Here is a 23585-nt window from a genome sequence, read left to right on the forward strand (position 1 = left end):
AGCGATCGGCGGCGCGTGACCCAGGGAGGCGCTTGGCGGCGGCAGCGAAGCGTCGAATGCGGGCGGCGCCGGCGGGAGAACAGGCGGAGCGGCGGCGGCTGCGGCGGCGCGTCTCCATGGGGCAAAATGGAAGGCATCGTCGGTAACACCTGGGGAGGAGGCGAGCCAGTAGATGGGTCCCCAGGGCGCTGACCGGACGGCACCGTCGCTGAAAGCAGACGGGGTGCGGCAGAACCCGTGCGACGACAGAGGCGCAGCTGATTGAGATGCCGACGCACCACACCAGAGGCCCCCAAAACCAAATACATCGCGCGGCCGAGGCAGCGAAGAATGCGCCCTGCGAGCCAACGCCGTGAACCTCGATAGTTGCGATAGAATACAACGTCGCCTGGAGCAAAAGCAGGAGTCTGCCGCTGCACAGGAACCTGATGCGGCGGGGGAAGCAAAGACATCAAGGTTCGATGAGGACGACCGTCGAGCAACTCAGCCGGCGAGCGACCATCTTGGGGCTGAGAGCGATACGATGACAAAAAGAGCAACAACGCGTCCTCCCGAGAATGCGACTCTTTCAACTTCAACATCTGTGACTTGAAAGTCCGGACCAATCGTTCAGCGGCACCGTTTGACTGAAGCGAAAACGGCGCGGATGTCAGATGTTGAATACCATTGGCCTGGCAGAATGACTGAAATTCAGCGGACATGAATTGTGGGCCATTGTCGGAAACAATTGTCTGCGGAAGACCTTCAACGCAAAAGATAGCAGACAACGCTTGGATGGTGGCAGTTGACGTCGTGGAAGACATCCGGACAACAAAAGGAAAATTACTGAAGGCATCTACCAGAACCAACCATCGAGCATTCCAGAATGGACGAGCAAAATCAATGTGCAAGCGTTGCCAAGGGGAAGTGGCGTTTGGCCATGCAAAGACTTTCCGCGGCGGTACGGATTGTTGTTCGGCACACGCCATGCAAGAAGAACACATATTCGTAATCGCAGCATCGATTCCGAACCAAGTACAGTGCTGACGAGCAAGTTGTTTCGTTCGCACTATACCCCAATGTCCTTGGTGAAGAAGCCGTAAAACAGAGGACTGTAACGAACGTGGGACCACGACTCTGGACTGATCATTATCAGAACGCAACAACAAAACACCACGTCGAACAAAAAGACTCTCCTTGTGAGCAAAAAATCGGCGAACCAACGGATCCTCGATCCGAGACTTTGACAAAGGCCATTGCGTAGCAACAAAACGCAAAACGGTTGCAAGGACCGGGTCAGCAGCTGTGGCTGTAGCTACACGACGAAAGTCAATCGGAAACGATTCGACCACTTCATCGGTTTCCGAATCAATGAACATGCAAGCAAGTTCGGAAGAATCGAATGCTCTATCCTCAGCAACAGGCAAACGGGACAACGCATCGGCGTTTCCGTGCTTAGCAGTGGACCAATACAAGATATCGTAGCGGTACTGTGAGGAAAATAGACCAGCGAATGAATTTCTGCGCTGTACGCGGAGGTACAGGCTTGTTCGGATGAAAAAGCGATGTCAAAGGTTTGTGGTCTGTGATACTGGTAAAGTGACGACCATACACGAAATCATGGAACTTAGTAACACCAAACACGAGAACCAAAGCTTCTTTCTCTATCTGTGAATAATTTCTTTGCGCAGATGAGAGCAATTTGGACGCAAAGGCAATAGGGCGATCATGTGATCCATCTTTGTGCGCAAGCACAGCACCGATCCCGAAATCCGATGCATCTACCATCAACAAAAGGGGTTTCTGGGGATCGAATGGCGTAAGGCAAGTATTAGAAAACAACGCCGATTTCAACTGGCGAAAGGCGCGTTCGCATTCCGTCGTCCAGACGAACGGAACACCCTTACGGCGTAAGCTATGAAGTGGAGCTGAAATGGAAGAGGCATTGCGCAGAAAGCGGTGATAATAGTTAATTTTACCCAACACACTCTGTAGCTGCTTCACATTCTGCGGCGAAGGAAGTCCTGTATGGCACGGAGGTGCTCAAGACTCGGATGTATGCCTTGGGCATTGATTACATGTCCCAGGTATGGTAAGTGACGAGCAAAAAACACACATTTGTCCTTCCGCAAGCGAAGACCATTTTGTCGCAATACCTGAAATAATGTTCGTAGGTGTGCTAAATGCTCGTCGGCTGTCTTTCCGGAGATCACAATATCGTCCAGATAGTTCGCAGCAGTAGGGACCGACGCACAAACAGTTTGTGAATATTGCTGAAACAATGCAGGGGCGGATGCACACCCGAATGGCAGTCTTTTGAATCGGTACAAACCAAGATGCGTGTTAACCACCAAGACGCACTGGGAGTCGGCGTCCACTGGGATTTGCAAGTACACATCTGCTAGGTCCAACTTCGAAAAGTATTTACCCGGGCACAGTTTATCAAAAAGATCTTCCGGGCGGGGTAAGGGAAAAGTTGCAATCACGAGTTGTGGATTCACTGTTGCCTTGAAGTCCACACAAAGTCCCAGTTTTCCGGAAGGTTTTGGCAAAATTACTAAGGGTGAGGCCCAGAGAGAAGCTTGCACACGTTCAATTACACCTTGTGATTCTAAATCGTTTAATGTTCTTGCGACCTCATCACGCAATGCGTGGGGAACATTGCACGCTCGGAAAAATTTCGGTTGCGCGTTTACTTTCAGTTCCAAATGTGCTTCATAATTCTTAGCGCAACCAAGGCCCGGTGCAAAAATGTCTGCAAATTCTTCACATAGCTGAGAAACACTGTCTGAAGGCACAGTCTGATTCACTGATAGGACCTGATTTACTATAGACATGTTAAACAATTGAAATAAATCTAAACCAAACAAGTTCACTGCAGTAGAAGAACGAAGAACGTAAAATGACACAAGTTTCATTTGTCCCTTGTATGTTGCAAGAAGAGTGCACTGTCCTAACACAGGGATCTGCTGTCCTGAATATGTAGTGAGCTTAACAGTTGCGGCACGCAACGGGGGTTTGCCCAGTTGTTTGTACGTTCGTGATTGAGCAATGAAACTGCAGCTCCGGTATCGAGTTGGAATGGTATGACCTTGCCATTAAAGTCCAAATCTACAAAAAGTTTACTGTCCTGCTGACGACAAGAGCGACTGTCTCGTGCAATTTGAACTGATACAGGTACAGCATCACTTGCTAATTGACGTGATTTCCGGCGACGTCGACGCACAGTTTTTGTGGGATGAACACAGTCACTGGTAGAAAGAGTGGCACTGGGCAGAGTGGAATTAACTATATGAATATCCATGGGCGAAGGTTCACGAGCCTGAGTGTCCTTGGTTCGATTCCGGCGCGAAGCAAAGGGCCTGGAATGGTTGTGATTGTCTGATTTGAGCTTTGTCTGGCAAACACTTTGAACATGTCCTTTCTTATTACAGAAAAAGCAAATAGCTTGGCGTGACGGGCAATTGTCACGCGATTGTCTAGTAGCACACCGCGGGCATAATTTCACTGCATTTGTGTGCTGGTGCGGCACACCTGGTGTAGAGCGTGGCGGCAGCTGCGCGGACGTGTGCGAGGGCAGTTTACCGGGCCGTGCAGCGCGCCCGGCGGGCCGGTTAATGTTACACACGGCTGGCGAAGTTGCAAATGATTCCTGAGCAAAGACAAGTGTGTCTTGCCTATCCAATATGTCTATCACTTGCTGAAGGGAGGGATTAACTAGTTTCAAAATCTGTTCCCGTATGCGAACATCAGAAACGTTCTGTGCTATTGCATCACGTACCACTGTATCTGAATAAGGGAGTCCACATTCACACTCAAAAGCACAATCCCTTCTAAGGCCTTGCAATGTTGCTACCCACTCCCTATTAGTTTGACCGGCCGTACGTTTTGTACGAAAGAAGGTATACCTTTTTGCAACTACATTAACTGTTTCTTTGAAATAGGCATCCAATGCCGACAAAATTTCTTCGTAGGACAGAGTTGCTACGTCACGTCGGGGAAATAATTTCACTATCACACGGTACGTTTGCACCCCTACACACGACAATAAATGAGGGTGCCGCTCGTTACCTTGAAATCTGTAGGCGGCGAGATGGAATCCAAATTGGCGTGACCACTCAGTCCATGTCTCCTGAGCTGGGTCAAATGGCCTAAAAGGCGGTGCAACTGCGAGTTGTGGCTGTGGTAGCGGTGAAGCGGCGGCTGCCGCATCGGGTTGCAGTGCATGTTGACCCTGGACGAGCTGTCCAAGGGCATCCAATAACGCCTGCGTCTGCTGATTCTGCAAGCGATAAAATTCGGACAGTACATCTGGAGAATGTGGCGAAGCCATGACACAAGTAAATCAATCAAAGAGAAAGAAGGCGGTTTGTAACGTCGGCGCCATAAATTAGAGCAATACGAACGCGAAATCCTCTTTTAATCCCATCCTCATCGCCATCTGTAGTGTTGACAGATTGCCAACACTACGCACATTATTTAAGGGAGGTGGCAATTAAGCAAGCAGGCGGACTTGATGGTCTGAAACAGGATACTTCATAAATGCTATAAAGAAAAGTACGTAGCTGCTGGAATACTTAACTTTAATGCATCATTTGTATACAGCGTTCTTGATGAGACATTTCATACGATAACTATCAAACTATCAATTGCTATGTAAGGCTAATGGCGCCTTGCTAGGTCGTAGCCATGGACTTAGCTGAAGGCTATTCTAACTATCTGCTCGGCTAATGAGCGATGCTTCGTCAGTGTAGTCGCTAGCAATGTCGTCCGTACAACTGGAGCGAGTGCTATTCCGTATCTCGAGACCTGCCTTGTGGTGGCGCTCGGTCTGCGATCACACAGTGGCGACACGCGGATCCGACATGTACTAGTGGACCGCGGCCGATTTAAAGCTACCACCTAGCAAGTGTGGTGTCTGGCGGTGACACCACATAACCAACCTAACAACCGTATGAATACCAAACCTCAGGACATTCTCCACCAGTTTATTACCGTGCAGCCCCACCAGATTAGCATGGCACCATTAAAGCGTCATAACAAATAATTTCACGAAACAAACTAGAACTACACATTCGTGACAGGAATTGCCTTCTCTGTTGTTATTCTCGTTATAGTCATTGCACTGGCAGCAATTTACTGCCAGCGGCATAAATTTTGCATACTACCATCATGTGCCATGCATTCCACTATCTTGTTATATACATGGCCACCCACCACAGCCAGCACTTGTAACACGTCTGGTACAGGACCTGACAAGCACCATAATCAGCTTCGACCACGTTCAGAAGTGTGAGTGGGTTGCAGCAACAAGAGCATTGTGAAAAGCGACTCTGTAACCGATCTGCCCATCGAAGACAACAAACACGAAGTGGAAGTATGATTTATGAATTAGTTCTTTTTAAGAGTTTGATCCCACCCTTTTATTTTGTTTTGTGATTGTACATTTGACATATCTTTTGTGGTACTTAGGAACCTGTTCATTCATAGATACTGACAAGAACTGTGTAAACAACGTCATTGTTGCATTACATGTGGGTACGGGGTAGCAATACCTTCTCCCATAATTAGTGTTTCCCACAATCTTTTTTGCACTCTGCCCAGTCACTCAGGAGAATTTATAGCTGCAGTGTGAATTTTTTTCCTAGGAGGGAAGGAGATGAACGGCCAGCCACCTGCTTCCACAGAGACCGTCGACCTACAAACCTCTGTCGACTCTTGCCCTTTCAGCATTGTGTTGTCCCGCTCTGCTCTTAGGGTCTCGCTGATGGATGACCGCACGGAAGTCCTTAAAACTCTTAACAACGGGTGTTCACGGACAGACTCAGAAATCGTCCACAGTTGCAAACTGGTCTCACTTGCGGTTGATAAAGACAGAAGTCAATCTGCCCAAAGGAAGCAGGCTGCCATGGCAGCCGTGAGATACGATACATAGCTGTACAGGGAGGTCCAAAACAGTGAGAAAAGCTTGCGAGAGCGTTGCGGGTTAGGCTGTGCTAAGAAACACTTGTTAAAAAAATTCAATAAGTTGCGACGCTTACGAGGTCAGGAGCACTGAAATTGTGGATAGATGATGGCAACAGCAATAACATTTGACTGTCCGAGTGAAGGTGTGTGTCCCCATAAACCCACGGTCGGCCGATGGATGTTCATTTGTGAGTTATTTGTCTGACATTAGACGAAAGCAGGTTATAGTCCCTGTTGTCAAAGGCCCTGTGACGGCAGAGTAGCAGAGTATAACCATGACGGATGGATATAACTTACAGCGGAAGCACAATGTGGTCGCTCTGTGGCAGCTAACCGTAACTACATGGCGTCACATCAGAGACTGGCCCTACTCTGTGGCGCGCTCTGTGTACACAGGGTGCTCAGAAATAGTCTGAAAATCTTGTAAGGATGTTGAAGAGTAGGTTGCACTGACAAATGATTGTCAAGAAAAAGAATTCGATACGTTTCGCCGTTTCCCAATTAATTAGCGTTGAAATTAGCTAATCAGACGGATGTGTGCAAAGACGGTGTCGCCAGACAGGTTTTTCGTTTGTTTTCTTAAAACCGAAAGAGAGAGCGATAAAAAATTGGACATAGGACGTTAGTAAGAATAGAACCCGAGTCAAAGGCTGAGCAGTCCAGTGCGCAATCGTCTACGCTATGAGAAAAACTGACGTTAATTGTATAAAGCACTAAATAAAGATACTGATATCTTCTTCTTCTAGGCTACCTTCTAGACTCAACACATTCTGATGCCTCAGAAAACTGACAAGGGGAAGGCCTCAGATACGGCCATACGATTCGGCTCATATTTGGCGGGTCGCTTGTGCACAGCATAAAATGAAAGACTCTAGGAAGTTTTGCCTTACCTCAACAGCCCCCCTTGTTTCAGAAAAGTACTCCTAAATTTCATGACGCAATAGACACAGAATTGAAGCGATTGAAGCCGGCCGCTGTGGCAGAGCGGTTCTAGACGCTTCAGTCCGGAACTCCGCGGTTGCTACGGTCGCAGGTTCGAAGCCTTCCTCGGGCATGGATGTGTGTAATGTCCTTAGTTAGGTTTAAGTAGTTCTAAGTTCTAGGGTACTGACGACCTCAGATGTTAAGTCCCATAGTGCTCAGAGCCATTTGCACCATTTTTTGAAGCGATCGATACATAATTGAAAACTGAGCATTTTCCGCCAACGTTTATGGTGTCCGCAAACGCATATCTTCCTACAAATCGAGGAAAGAGACTTTTTCGACTGCATCTGGATGTGACGCAGAGAAACAATGTTTGATTCCAGTTGCATTCTCCAGGTTTTTATTTGTAATTCTTCCATTTCGAATTTAGTAGCCACAGGAGGATTGCTAAAGTATGTAAATGAATAGGGAATAATAACATGATAAGGAAATAAATTTATGAAACGATTAGGATCAGTAAAAAATTAAAAATCTAACACTGGTCGATTTTCAATGTCTTTTTCACTCACTCAGATGACCTCGGTTTCCTTCGGACAACTAGATGGACGTTTCTTGTCATGTAAACATTAGAAGCGAATATATTCGCAGCACAAAGAACATTGAACGAATGCAATCTTCACGCAATACATCGTTCCTTCCGAAGATTCCGACGAAAACAAACTTAATTTACAGTTAGAACTATTTCTTTTCATGAATTAATACGATAACATTGCCTGAAAAATCAGTGCTGGAAGTTGATCGTGAATTATGCTGTGAATCGTCATTGCATCTTCTGGGTTGTGCAAATTCGTCTCGGTTTCCAACGCTGACTATAATTTTGAAGCTTAGAAATAAAGTTTTTAATTTGGTGATAAAATAAACATCACATGGTTGGTACGTAGGTGCACAGTTCGGCGGTATTGTTTCAGTAAATTCATCCTTGTGCTCTTCTAACAACGCACATAGACTGCCTGCTTTGTGACACCTTGCATTGTCCTACTGGTAGATGCCATCGTACCTAGAAAAAACAAACTGCATGTACGGGTGGACACGATTGCAAGGATAGGTGCATAGTTGTGCTGACCCAGTGTGCCTTCCAGACCGACGAGGACAACCTGAAGATGCCGCCGTTCGCCGATGAACTGTAGTCAAAATGAGTGTATGAAGTAGGTTCCTGCAGTGAAGGCCTATACGCAGTAACTTTCGCTGAAAGCCCCTTGGTTCATCTGGCCAATGAGTTGCTCAACAGTTGCACATCTCCACAGCCGCCATTCACTCCTGTCATCAGTCGGAGCCAGTTTTGGATACGGTCACTTTTAATTTGCTGTATACTTTAACCACGACGCCACGCGAAAAGTTCCAAACTTAGACGTTTGGGAAATGCTCCACGCTTGGCCCGAAAGCCAATGATCATCCTCTTTCGGGTGTCAGATGAATCGCTCTGTTTCCCCATTACGACAACGCCTTCACTGTTTTCCGCGTCCCCGGACACGCTTTATATACCCTCCATTGCCAGAGCTGCCACCTGATGTCTGTGTGTGGTTACTGCACACTGACGTCGAAGACGGGAGGTGGTCACATTGATGCGACTGGACTGTGAATAAACGTCCTATCATACATGACGGTGTTAGGTTTTCCACCTCAGTAATTCATTATGAGAAAAATCTCCTTATTAGCCACGTATAGTTTTAAAATTTTCTCAAGATATGTTTTGTACATAGTATTCTTCTATTTTCCGGGTTCGTAACAAGTGAAGTACACATTTTCAACAAATTGTGTTTAAACGACTGACGTCTTCTACACCCCGAGGAGCAAATCAATAATTAGGTTTTTTTTTTTATAAGAAGGGGAAGACCATGGGCAAGATTTTTCCAGGCGCTGTAATGGAATATTGCGCCGTACGAATGATTTATTTTATGTACACTGCCAACTGTGGGAAGGGTTAGTTTTTCCACCTTATGCAATAATGTGCGTTTAGTGCTCGTCTTCGCAGCAACCTTAATCGACATTTTCTTCAGACAACAAGCCTTGAAATTCTAATTCTTTACTAATTCAAGTCGTTTCGGAAATTTATTTGCCTAATTTATTATTATACCTTACTGATTTACTTACTTTATTAATCCTCTTACTTGTTCCATTTACGATGTGGAAAAAAATACAAATTTAAAAAAAATGTAAAATGAAACAGGGAATCGAACATTTCTCAGGTTCCCCGCCATAAGCCTTTTTAAATTTTTTTATTACTAACTACGGAAAGACCGGTAGGGGCTCGGGACAGAGAGGGCAGGGGCTGAACTCGAGGCCAGACCACAGTGTCCCCTTTGCCGCCATCGAGCCTGTTAGGTGTAGTAAGTAGGAGGAACAGAAACATTTATTAGTCACAATACCCTATAGTGTGCTGATAACCATATAGCTCTCCGGAAAAGAGCCCCGCTGACGTACGAAAATACAGTGGGAAAATAACAAGAAGGTGGGGGCCACCTACGGTTCCCTTCAACAATTCACAATCATAGCTAAAATTAAATGTAATGTTATAAAAATTTAGTCTGGTATTGGTTATGTGTTCCAGGGTCGTTTACTCGCTCTGTTTTCTTTAGCTGATCGCTTTACTTGATAGGTTCCACAAATGACATCTTGCTGTTTATCACCGGACACTCGGCACATCCCAAGTATCTAGCGGGTCCGTAAAACCGTTCCTAAGAAATTTGCATACCAAACCTTGTATCTGCATAGCCGTAACAGTTTTGTCTGTCCGTCTTGCAGGTATTGTCAATAATCCAGTACTTTCGTATCCTCATCGTGATATATGTAATGGACAGTCAATCCATGATCTACGCCACCGCGTTCGTCTTATGAGGCGGGAAATACGATTACTCCGGAAAAAGACACTATGTTGCAGAGATTTCTGTATGCATTCTGCGCCGCTTGAACGCAATTATCTTCCTTGCCAGAATCCATGCTTCTAACGCCACTCCGCAGACCAACCGGTAGTCAAGCAAACCGCATCGTTCACACTTGGGCGAATCCATCATACGCATTGAGTACATTTGGCCATTCATCGGTACTTTTGGTTCACGACAATGTACCGTATCGACCTGACTGTTGTAGATAGATGGGAAGCGCCTTCCACGGTTCGCGCAGCCCCCGCCGTCGGAGGTTCGAGTCGTCCATCCGGCGTGGGTGTGTGTGTTGTCCTTAGTGTAAGTTTAAGTTAGATTAAGTAGTGTGTAAGCCTAGGGAGCGATGACATCAGCAGTTTAGTCCCATACGAAATTACCCCACCAAACGACAGGATGATTCTGTTCCACGTTGTTCCCGGCGATCTGTAGCAGAAGCAGATTGTACACGTCCTTCGATGTCGGCGGCTGGGACGTCGGTAAACGCACACGAATGTAACTGTGTTCAACGATGAACGTCCGTGAATACGTCAACGGGGTTGATATATGTCTGATACTGTCACGGGGAAGATTCTGTCTAGTTTTTCGATGATCGATCCCGTAAGAGAGTGATTCCTCCGGCGCCACCATTTGTGCATGATATTAATGTACATGGTACGCGCCTTCTCGTGGACGTTGACTGAGCCAACACCCCCTTCTCGCTCTGAGAGAGTAAGTGTGGCACATATATTTTAAAGAGCTTTTTACATAATACCCAAAAGCCGCCTGAATCCTCATAGTCATCGTACGCGACATAGAGAGAAGGTGTGACAGGTGGCACATCATGGGAGAGAGATAGAAGTTGGAGAATGACACTTGCTGCAGCATGTCCGTAGACCGTAGGGCGTTTAATCATAGACCGTAGGTAGTTGTCCGCAGCCGTTCCCGCTTTCTCCTTATGAAGGGTGACTCCAAAACATTGCAGAGTTTTCATCACAAGTAAGGGCCACTCTGTTTCTGATTCTAGTCCAAGCCTCACAAGCATGTATTATGATTTTCAGAAGCTAACCTCGCTGCCAGCTGACACTACAGTGAGGAACGGGTCTCCCTCTCAATCCGGACGAGAAACACAATATTATCTGCCTATGTGCTACATTTGGATGATAGCTGCCATACAGAGATCCCAGTAAGCCAACGGCGAAGGTCTGCAACACACGGTTCTAAGGCGATCGCATACAGAAGGATCGAGAACAGGCAATGACCATAAAATACTCCATTCTCCCTCCGTTGATCACCACTGCTGATATGGGGCCATGTAACAGCCACATCACCACAATGGGCAGTAAAGGCGGGTCACACATCTTGTTCATCGCGGCCGCGAGATGGGCATGATCCATTGGATCAAAGGCATGGTCGAAATCTGTGGCACCCGTTGACCCCCGGAGGCGTCAAGCCACCATGAGGGCGACAACGTCACCATAGTCCCCCAATGCTGCATGATTATTGTTTGTGTCACTAGCACAGGTCTCATCAGCATGTATATTATCTGCCAACGACGTTTTAATACGACCGCCCAGAATACACATAAAGATCTTATAGTCATTATTAAGGAGAGTTAGTGGGCGATAATCACATGGTTTTTTGCCACCTCGCGGCTTGGGTACTGGGTTGACGAGCCTTCTGCAGATTCAACGGGCACCGTGAGTTCGTGCTTCAGAAGCTCATTAAATATGCGTAACCACACAGGTGTCACAACAGTCACAAAGATATGGTAAAATTTTAATGTTGGAGGCACCTCATGTAGCCGCTTCCTCCAGCGTCTCGCTCGTAATTTTAGATAAGACATCTGCTTCCCTCTTCGCACATGTTGCGTCTGATGTCTCGTCCAGGACGGTCCTCAGTTCCTTGTGGCCTTCCTCGTCGGTTGGTTGGGCAAGTAGTCGTGTGACTTAACACGTACTGCTGCACCCGCCATCCTTAGCATCGCAAGTTCTGTCAGCTTCATCTTGACTCGGTCGACGGTTGTCTGAAGTTCCGGTGAAGGTGGTTGAGTGAATAGTTCCTGGAGGACCGTAAAGTAAAAGTCATAGCTCGTGCGCTGCCATCGAAAAGCCTTCTTCCTATAACCTATTAACGTCCTCCTCAAAGCTGGCTTCGCGCACTCGATCCACCTCTGCAGGACGAAGGCATAAGCATTTCTTTGGCGGTGGCAGCTGTGCAAACTCCACTCCACCAAGGGGTGGCAATGCGCATCACGCTCAGGACAGACGTTCATCTTCACTGCCTCTTCGCTTCCATAGCTGTTGCCTACCGAGGATAACCGTAAATATGACTCAGTCTCCAAACGCCGTGGGCTAAATTTCTGCGTCCGCCGTCGACATCACTAACTCCCTTGAAACATAAATCCGATTAAATAGGTTCACAGAATGACTCGTAAAAGATGTTTGCTATACTTCAGATCAGATCCCATGTATCGACTAATTCCATTCCGTTAACCTCTTGCGAAGTTCTTGGCTGGGAGTAGAGTTAGGATGTGTGACTTTCAGTCGGTCACATAATTAAAATCTGTGCCGATTATATCAGCGTCGTATCGTCCCCGGAATAACCGCCCAACATCGGGAGCGTAATGTTCTGCACGTTCCCTTCTCTTACCAGAATCTGATGACGCTTAAATATCTATCAAACGCACGCTACCTATAGTAAAGGCCGTACCGCTGGCCGAAGGCAAATACCCCATGTCATCTGCACGTATCCCTTCCTTCAGTAGTATCAGTGTGCCAACGCCTCTCGCCACACGGGAACAGTAAATATTATAACCGTAAGAACCCGAGGAGAGGAGCAGCCGAACTTACCGTAACAGCGCTATGCCTATGTTCACAGCCCGTAACATGTCACTAAGCCTCTTGATCTTTACGGGCGTCCCAACGCTGTTGATGTTAACGGACCCTATACGACACATTGTTTCATTTCTGTCATCGTAGATAGGACATCTTACGGTTGCTAATACCGACGTACACAGGCTGTGGTGTTTCTACCGCCCCCCTCCGTCCCCTCATGTTGTATGGAGTTACTCCATGTACACTTCCTGTCTTACACCGGAAGAGTGTGTGGGTCAAGCTCCTCCAGCTTCATATGGTTGATGTGGGTCTTGTGACCAGTCTCCCAGTGTCCCATCGGTGTCGTGCGTTGCAGGTGCCATAGCCTCCCCGGTATCCTAGTGCCATCAATTGTATTCCGCCGCTGCCTCCAGGGCGTCGTCGTGGCAAACACGTATCGCCGTTCCGCCGGTGCCCCCAGCGTCCATGTTAGGACGTTCTTCTGTATCCCTGGTCGGCTTATCTGTACAAGGAAACACCTCAGCATTCTCTTCCGGATCTTGTTGATCATTCCCCACCGTGAGGCGGCGTTTCTTCCGACGTTTAAGTGAGTGCTGTTATCGATGCCAAGCCTCAGAATCAGAGATCAGTATTGCCTCTTGATGTTCGCGCGGGAATTCATAATTGTGATCCGTCGGATTGTCTACCTCCATAACTGCCGTATGTGAGGGGGTTGCGAGCGGCACCGTTGACAGGGCGTCCTAAGAGCGTTGTGGGCGGCCCGGCGTTACATCATCTTTCCATGGCTCGCTGTGATCTGCTACTCTCCTAAAAGTCTGGTATGTTTCTGTCGCGTGTCTTACTTCATTTCGTAATGCCACAGCACAGGTCATGGGTAGCACCGTCGGTTGCTGTGTGAGTCGAGTGGTGGTGGGGGGGGAGGGGTGGGATGGAGGGGTTACCCCATGGCAATAGTAACCCGATTCGGAACGTACGTGTCCCTCCTTTTCACATCCAGAACATGTTCATAGTTCATCATCAGAGATGACAATCGTCATACGGCCAGCGATGCATAGGTACGATGGGATGTATTTTCGTAGTTCGATCCATATTTGTCTGACGCTATTGAGGAGAGGATGTGTTTGAAACGCGCCCATTTTTCAGCGACATGGGTTAGAACCGTTCCGTAAGAGCGTAATGCTTCGATCACCAATTCTTCTGCACCTCAAACGGGAGCTCAAAGACTTGGATCGTCCGTAGTCCCACGCCAGCGTGTTCAACTGTAACCGATCCAACATTCCAATCCGAGGGACAAAAAACTAAATCCTTATGGGTCTCGGAGTAGTATATCGTCACGCCCCATCTCATCAATGAGCTTGAAACAGACGATGCTAATAACTATGATTAAGTGTATTCCCACTAGAACGTCAGGTTCGAGTTTTACCTCATCCCGTAAATAATGTTCTATCGCGTAAGCCTTCGGTCGAGCACGTTCGTTAGCAAAACTAATTTCAGTGTCGATTTGCGGAACGACAAGTCCATGATTCGTTCTATGCATTACCGTGGTACACCACTACACATTTAGCGTAAGCAACTCGCTCAGAACATGTGTGGCAGAGACCTAAGCATCACGCATCCGGCCATCCTGATTTAGGTTTTCCGTGATTTCCCTAAATCGGTCCAGGCAAACGCCGGGATGGTTCCTTTGAAAGGGCACGGCCGAGTTCCTTCCCCGTCCTTCCCTAATCCGATTAGACCGATGACCTCGCTGTCTGGTCTCCTTCCCTAAAACAACCCAACTCAACCCTAAGCATCATCCGAATCGCTGCGCTACGGAAGGCAGACCTTGGTTTCTACGCGAACGGCGCTTTCTTTTAAAAGATAATATTGTGGGGAAGGCGAAACAAAGACTGCGCTTTGTTGGCAGAACGCTTAGAAGCTGCGACGAACCCACTAAACAGACAGCCTACATTACACTTGTCCGGCCTCTGCTGGAATATTGCTGCGCAGTATGGGATCCTTACCAGGTAGCATTGACGGAGGACGTCGAAAAAGTGCAAAGAAGGGCAGACCGTTTCCTGTTATCGCGCAACTGCTGTGAGGGTGTCACTGATATGATACGCAAGTTTGGGTGGCAGTCACTGAAACAAAGGCGGTTTTCTTTGCGCCGAGATCTATGTACGAAATCACCAACTTTCTCTTCCGAATGCGAAAATATTTTGTTGACACCCACCGACTTAGGGAGAAATGATCATCATAACAAAATAAGAGAAATCAGAGCTCGAACGGAAAGATTTTGGTGTTCCTTTTCTCCACGCGCCATTCGAGAGTGCAATGGTAGACAAGTAGTATGAAAATGGTTCGATGAAGACTCTGCCAGGCACTTAAGTGTGAATTGCAGGGTAACTATGTAGATGTAGATATACCTTATGGGCACATAAGCGGCAGTCGAAAAAGTTTCTTTACTTGATTCCTAAAAAAATACGCGGTCGTGGACCTCATATAGTGCGAATGTTAATGAAAAATGCTCTATTTTCAATTAACTATCGGTCCCGTCAATTCTGAGTCGATTGCATGTTGTGAACATTGCAGATTGTTTTCTGAAAAATGCGGAGATGTTGAGCCAAAGTATCTCAGGGTCTGTCATTTCAGACTGTACACAAGTGGCCTGCCAAATATGACCGGAATCGGTTGGCCATGTCTGAGGCTTTGCCCTGTGAGTTCAAATATAGACAAACCACTGAAGCTGCTATTGCTGCCACATGCAGCGTCGCGCTCGCAACCAACGCCCAAGATTCATTGACAGTCAAACACCACATAGCTCACATGGTCTATGTTAGGCTGGCCATCCTGGTACAGCACGGTATATACTATCCGTAACAAGGCTATACTGATATCCTAAAATACGAGTTTGTTACCTGCATAAGTGATTAAGTCTCCATGAGTGACGAGAGTAGTAAATATAAAGTTTAGTGAACTACGGAGACCTTATTATGGATAAAGATCTTGAACATGCAAGGAATCAGATATCAGGACACAACTGTAAAAAGTTGGTGATTGACTGGTTTCCAAGGAAGAAAAGCTGAACTGAATGGAGTTGTGCTTAAAACTGTAAGCAGCAACCTACAGCGTGGAGGGTGATCTACACGAAGACAATAGCCCGTAGGCATACCAAATAAAGTTTCTTTATTGGCAAAAAGCACTCGTATGGAAGATACCAAGATAAGAATGAGGAGCTAAAATTTCTGCGACTGTAGGAATATGCTGATACGACTATAACATTGTCGTTACCACGAAAATATTTGCATAAAGTTTTAATTATCACATCGAAAAAACAAATTTACATTACTAAATTTTATTTGTTTACAATGGCAAGTCTACAGTCCTAGTAGGCAGTGAAATCCACGCGAGATGGTGTCGTGGCAAGCCACTGAAGGGACTAAAACAAAACAGCGCAGACTATTGCTAAAGAGAAGTACGGTGGGCTAATTAGTTTTCTTCGTACGAAGGGGTACAACGCTGCAATAATTTAAGGTGAGTTGGTGACAGTGAACGGCAAAAACGAACCATCATATGACACACTGATTACATCTATATACACTCCTGGAAATTGAAATAAGAACACCCTGAATTCATTGTCCCAGGAAGGGGAAACTTTATTGACACATTCCTGGGGTCAGATACATCACATGATCACACTGACAGAACCACAGGCACATAGACACAGGCAACAGAGCATGCACAATGTCGGCACTAGTACAGTGTATATCCACCTTTCGCAGCAATGCAGGCTGCTATTCTCCAATGGAGACGATCGTAGAGATGCTGGATGTAGTCCTGTGGAACGGCTTGCCATGCCATTTCCACCTGGCGCCTCAGTTGGACCAGCGTTCGTGCTGGACGTGCAGACCGCGTGAGATGACGCTTCATCCAGTCCCAAACATGCTCAATGGGGGACAGATCCGGAGATCTTGCTGGCCAGGGTAGTTGACTTACACCTTCTAGAGCACGTTGGGTGGCACGGGATACATGCGGACGTGCATTGTCCTGTTGGAACAGCAAGTTCCCTTGCCGGTATAGGAATGGTAGAACGTTGGGTTCGATGACGGTTTGGATGTACCGTGCACTATTCAGTGTCCCCTCGACGATCACCAGTGGTGTACGGCCAGTGTAGGAGATCGCTCCCCACACCATGATGCCGGGTGTTGGCCCTGTGTGCCTCGGTCGTATGCAGTCCTGATTGTGGCGCTCACCTGCACGGCACCAAACACGCATACGACCATCATTGGCACCAAGGCAGAAGCGACTCTCATCGCTGAAGACGACACGTCTCCATTCGTCCCTTCATTCACGCCTGTCGCGACACCACTGGAGGCGGGCTGCACGATGTTGGGGCGTGAGCGGAAGACGGCCTAACGGTGTGCGGGACCGTAGCCCAGCTTCATGTAGACGGTTGCGAATGGTCCTCGCCGATACCCCAGGAGCAACAGTGTCCCTAATTTGCTGGGAAGTGGCGGTGCGGTCCCCTACGGCACTGCGTAGGATCCTACGGTCTTGGCGTGCATCCGTGCGTCGCTGCGGTCCGGTCCCAGGTCGACGGGCACGTGCACCTTCCGCCGACCACTGGCGACAACATCGATGTACTGTGGAGACCTCACGCCCCACGTGTTGAGCAATTCGGCGGTACGACCACCCGGCCTCCCGCATGCCCACTATACGCCCTCGCTCAAAGTCCGTCAACTGCACATACGGTTCACGTCCACGCTGTCGCGGCATGCTACCAGTGTTAAAGACTGCGATGGAGCTCCGTATGCCACGGCAAACTGGCTGACACTGACGGCGGCGGTGTACAAATGCTGCGCAGCTAGCGCCATTCGACGGCCAACACCGCGGTTCCTGGTGTGTCCGCTGTGCCGTGCGTGTGATCATTGCTTGTACAGCCCTCTCGCAGTGTCCGGAGCAAGTATGGTGGGTCTGACACACCGGTGTCAATGTGTTCTTTTTTCCATTTCCAGGAGTGTACATACTCCGTAGACTACCACAAGCCGGCCGGGGTGGCCGAGCGGTTCTAGGCGCTACAGTCTGGAACCGCGCGACCGCTACGGTCGCAGGTTCGAATCCTGCCTTGGGCATGGGCGTGTGTGATGTCCATAGGTTAGTTAGGTTTACGTTGTTCTAAGTTCTGATGACCTCAGAAGTTAAGTCCCATAGTGCTCAGAGCCATTTTTAGACTACCATACGTTGCATGGCGAAGGACAACACGTACTAATACCAGACATTCCCTTTTCTGGTCCACTTGCAAACAGAGCAAGTGAAAAACGACTATCTAAACGGCTCCACACGGACCCTAATTTCTCGCATCTTATCTATATGATCCTTATACGAAATGTACGTTGGCGGCAGTAGAGTCATTTTGCAGTTGGCCTCCAAAGCCGGTTCTCTAAATTTCCGCAATAGTGCCTTGCGGCAAGAGCGTCGTCATCCCTCCAGAGATTCCCATTTAAGTTCAAGAAGTATTTCCGCAATAGTTGCGTGCTGATCGACCTTACTGGTAACGAATGTAGTAGCACCCCACTGAAATGCTTCAATGTCTTCCTTTAATCCGACCTGGTGAGGATCCCAAGATTCGAACAGTACTCAATAATAGCTCGCAATAGCGTTATATACGACGTCTCCCAAAATTCTCCCAACTGAATGAAGCCGAGCATTCGCCTTCTCTGCTACCGATCTGATGTCCTCATTCCACTTCAAATCGCTTTGCAACGTTTCAACTAAATGCTGACTGTGTCAAGCAGCACCGTGCTAACGATGCATTCGAACGTTACAGGATTTGTTTTTCCTACTCATCTGCATTAACTTATACTTTTCTAGATTAGAGCAAGCTGCCGTTCATCAAACCAACTAGAAATGCTATCTAAGTCACCTTACATACGTCACTCAACGACCACACCTTCCTGTACACCAAAGTGTCATCAGCAAATAGCCGCAAATTGCTGTTCACCCTGTCCGTAAGATCATTTATGTTCATAGAGAATAAAAGCGGTCCTATCCTACATTCCCGGGGCACACCTGACGATACCATTGTTTCTGGAGAACAATCGCCGTCGGGGACAACTGGCTTATATTGCCTAAGAGGTCTTCGAGCACTCACATATCTGATAACCTAATTCGCATGCTCGGACCTTCGTCAACAGTCTGCAGTGGCGCATCGTGTCGAACATTCTCGGGAAATCTAGGAATGTGGAATCTGCCCATATTCATAGTTTGCAAAATACACTCCTGAAAATTGAAATAAGAACACCGTGAATTTATTGTCCCAGGAAGGGGAAACTTTATTGGCACATTCCTGGGGTCAGATACATCACATGATCACACTGACAGAACCACAGGCACATAGACACAGGCAACAGAGCATGCACAATGTCGGCACTAGTACAGTGTATATCCACCTTTCGCAGCAATGCAGGCTGCTATTCTCCCATGGAGACGATCGTAGAGATGCTGGATGTAGTCCTGTGGAACGGCTTGCTATGCCATTTCCACCTGGCGCCTCAGTTGGACCAGCGTTCGTGCTGGACGTGCAGACCGCGTGAGATGACGCTTCATCCAGTCCCAAACATGCTCAATGGGGGACAGATCCGGAGATCTTGCTGGCCAGGGTAGTTGACTTACACCTTCTAGAGCACGTTGGGTGGCACGGGATACATGCGGACGTGCATTGTCCTGTTGGAACAGCAAGTTCCCTTGCCGGTCTAGGAATGGTAGAACGATGGGTTCGATGACGGTTTGGATGTACCGTGCACTATTCAGTGTCCCCTCGACGATCACCAGTGGTGTACGGCCAGTGTAGGAGATCGCTCCCCACACCATGATGCCGGGTGTTGGCCCTGTGTGCCTCGGTCGTATGCAGTCCTGATTGTGGCGCTCACCTGCACGGCGCCAAACACGCATACGACCATCATTGGCACCAAGGCAGAAGCGACTCTCATCGCTGAAGACGACACGTCTCCATTCGTCCCTCCATTCACGCCTGTCGCGACACCACTGGAGGCGGGCTGCACGATGTTGGGGCGTGAGCGGAAGACGGCCTAACGGTGTGCGGGACCGTAGCCCAGCTTCATGGAGACGGTTGCGAATGGTCCTCGCCGATACCCCAGGAGCAACAGTGTCCCTAATTTGCTGGGAAGTGGCGGTGCGGTCCCCTACGGCACTGCGTAGGATCCTACGGTCTTGGCGTGCATCCGTGCGTCGCTGCGGTCCGCTCCCAGGTCGACGGGCACGTGCACCTTCCGCCGACCACTGGCGACTACATCGATGTACTGTGGAGACCTCACGCGCCACGTGTTGAGCAATTCGGCGGTACGTCCACCCGGCCTTCCGCATGCCCACTATACGCCCTCGCTCAAAGTCCGTCAACTGCACATACGGTTCACGTCCACGCTGTCGCGGCATGCTACCAGTGTTAAAGACTGCGATGGAGCTCCGTATGCCACGGCAAACTGGCTGACACTGACGGCGGCGGTGTACAAATGCTGCGCAGCTAGCGCCATTCGATGGCCAACACCGCGGTTCCTGGTGTGTCCGCTGTGCCGTGCGTGTGATCATTGCTTGTACAGCCCTCTCGCAGTGTCCGGAGCAAGTATGGTGGGTCTGACACACCGGTGTCAATGTGTTCTTTTTTCCATTTCCAGGAGTGTACATACTCCGTAGACTACCACAAGCCGGCCGGGGTGGCCGAGCGGTTCTAGGCGCTACAGTCTGGAACCGCGCGACCGCTACGGTCGCAGGTTCGACTCCTGCCTTGGGCATGGGCGTGTGTGATGTCCATAGGTTAGTTAGGTTTACGTTGTTCTAAGTTCTGATGACCTCAGAAGTTAAGTCCCATAGTGCTCAGAGCCATTTTTAGACTACCATACGTTGCATGGCGAAGGACAACACGTACTAATACCAGACATTCCCTTTTCTGGTCCACTTGCAAACAGAGCAAGTGAAAAACGACTATCTAAACGGCTCCACACGAACCCTAATTTCTCGCATCTTATCTATATGATCCTTATACGAAATGTACGTTGGCGGCAGTAGAGTCATTTTGCAGTTGGCCTCCAAAGCCGGTTCTCTAAATTTCCGCAATAGTGCCTTGCGGCAAGAGCGTCGTCTTCCCTCCAGAGATTCCCATTTAAGTTCAAGAAGTATTTCCGCAATAGTTGCGTGCTGATCGACCTTACTGGTAACGAATGTAGTAGCACCCCACTGAAATGCTTCAATGTCTTCCTTTAATCCGACCTGGTGAGGATCCCAAGATTCGAACAGTACTCAATAATAGCTCGCAATAGCGTTATATACGACGTCTCCCAAAATTCTCCCAACTGAATGAAGCCGAGCATTCGCCTTCTCTGCTACCGATCTGATGTCCTCATTCCACTTCATATCGCTTTGCAACGTTTCAACTAAATGCTGACTGTGTCAAGCAGCACCGTGCTAACGATGCATTCGAACGTTACAGGATTTGTTTTTCCTACTCATCTGCATTAACTTATACTTTTCTAGATTAGAGCAAGCTGCCGTTCATCAAACCAACTAGAAATGCTATCTAAGTCACCTTACATACGTCACTCAACGACCACACCTTCCTGTACACCAAAGTGTCATCAGCAAATAGCCGCAAATTGCTGTTCACCCTGTCCGTAAGATCATTTATGTTCATAGAGAATAAAAGCGGTCCTATCCTACATTCCCGGGGCACACCTGACGATACCATTGTTTCTGGAGAACAATCGCCGTCGGGGACAACTGGCTTATATTGCCTAAGAGGTCTTCGAGCACTCACATATCTGATAACCGAATTCGCATGCTCGGACCTTCGTCAACAGTCTGCAGTGGCGCATCGTGTCGAACATTCTCGGGAAATCTAGGAATGTGGAATCTGCCCATATTCATAGTTTGCAAAATACACTCCTGAAAATTGAAATAAGAACACCGTGAATTCATTGTCCCAGGAAGGGGAAACTTTATTGGCACATTCCTGGGGTCAGATACATCACATGATCATACTGACAGAACCACAGGCACATAGACACAGGCAACAGAGCATGCACAATGTCGGCACTAGTACAGTGTATATCCACCTTTCGCAGCAATGCAGGCTGCTATTCTCCCATGGAGACGATCGTAGAGATGCTGGATGTAGTCCTGTGGAACGGCTTGACATGCCATTTCCACCTGGCGCCTCAGTTGGACCAGCGTTCGTGCTGGACGTGCAGACTGCGTGAGACGACGCTTCATCCAGTCCCAAACATGCTCAATGGGGGTCAGATCCGGAGATCTTGCTGGCCAGGGTAGTTGACTTACACCTTCTAGAGCACGTTGGGTGGCACGGGATACATGCGGACGTGCATTGTCCTGTTGGAACAGCAAGTTCTCTTGCCGGTCTAGGAATGGTAGAACGATGGGTTCGATGACGGTTTGGATGTACCGTGCACTATTCAGTGTCCCCTCGACGATCACCAGTGGTGTACGGCCAGTGTAGGAGATCGCTCCCCACACCATGATGCCGGGTGTTGGCCCTGTGTGCCTCGGTCGTATGCAGTCCTGATTGTGGCGCTCACCTGCACGGCGCCAAACACGCATACGACCATCATTGGCACCAAGGCAGAAGCGACTCTCATCGCTGAAGACGACACATCTCCATTCGTCCCTCCATTCACGCCTGTCGCGACACCACTGGAGGCGGGCTGCACGATGTTGGGGCGTGAGCGGAAGACGGCCTAACGGTGTGCGGGACCGTAGCCCAGCTTCATGGAGACGGTTGCGAATGGTCCTCGCCGATACCCCAGGAGCAACAGTGTCCCTAATTTGCTGGGAAGTGGCGGTGCGGTCCCCTACGGCACTGCGTAGGATCCTACGGTCTTGGCGTGCATCCGTGCGTCGCTGCGGTCCGGTCTCTGGTCGACGGGCACGTGCACCTTCCGCCGACCACTGGCGACAACATCGATGTACTGTGGAGACCTCACGCCCCACGTGTTGAGCAATTCGGCGGTACGTCCACCCGGCCTCCCGCATGCCCACTATACGCCCTCGCTCAAAGTCCGTCAACTGCACATACGGTTCACGTCCACGCTGTCGCGGCATGCTACCAGTGTTAAAGACTGCGATGGAGCTCCGTATGCCACGGCAAACTGGCTGACACTGACGGCGGCGGTGCACAAATGCTGCGCAGCTAGCGCCATTCGACGGCCAACACCGCGGTTCCTGGTGTGTCCGCTGTGCCGTGCGTGTGATCATTGCTTGTACAGCCCTCTCGCAGTGTCCGGAGCAAGTATGGTGGGTCTGACACACCGGTGTCAATGTGTTCTTTTTTCCATTTCCAGGAGTGTATCATATGAGAAAAGGAAAATCTGATATTCGCACGAACAATGCTTTCTAAAAACGTGCTGATTCGTGAACAGAAGCTTTCCCGTATTAAGGCAACTTACTATATTCGAAATGGGGATACGTTCAAGAAGTCTCTAGTAAAACCGATGTTAAAGACGTTAGTCTATAATTTTGCTGATCCTTTCTCTTACCTTTCGGATATACAGGAGCGACCCGCTCTTTTTTACAGTCGCACGGGACTTTTAGCTGGTCGAGAAATTCGCGATACATGCAAGATAAGTGAGGAACCAACGCCACAGAGTGTTCTCTCTAAAACCGAATTGGGCTTCTATGTGGACATGGTTATTTATTTGCTTTCAACTCTTTCAGTTGCTTCCCTACGCCACAGATGACAATTTCTATGTCCTTCATGCGGGAGACTGTATGACGGCCAAACGACATTTTCTATGTATTATTGTCGTGCGCGAATGATCTCTTAAATGTGGCAGACCATTCCATTGTGGTCAAACACCTCTGAATGACGAGGAAAGAATTAGCAAACATCTGCCCGTGAAGAACAAGCTATCACAAGAAAAGTATAGGCCCTGGTGTTCGAAGACCGGCATCTCAATCA

Source organism: Schistocerca serialis, chromosome 3 (genome assembly GCF_023864345.2).
Source record: "Schistocerca serialis cubense isolate TAMUIC-IGC-003099 chromosome 3, iqSchSeri2.2, whole genome shotgun sequence".
In the NCBI taxonomy this organism is placed as follows: domain Eukaryota; kingdom Metazoa; phylum Arthropoda; class Insecta; order Orthoptera; family Acrididae; genus Schistocerca; species Schistocerca serialis.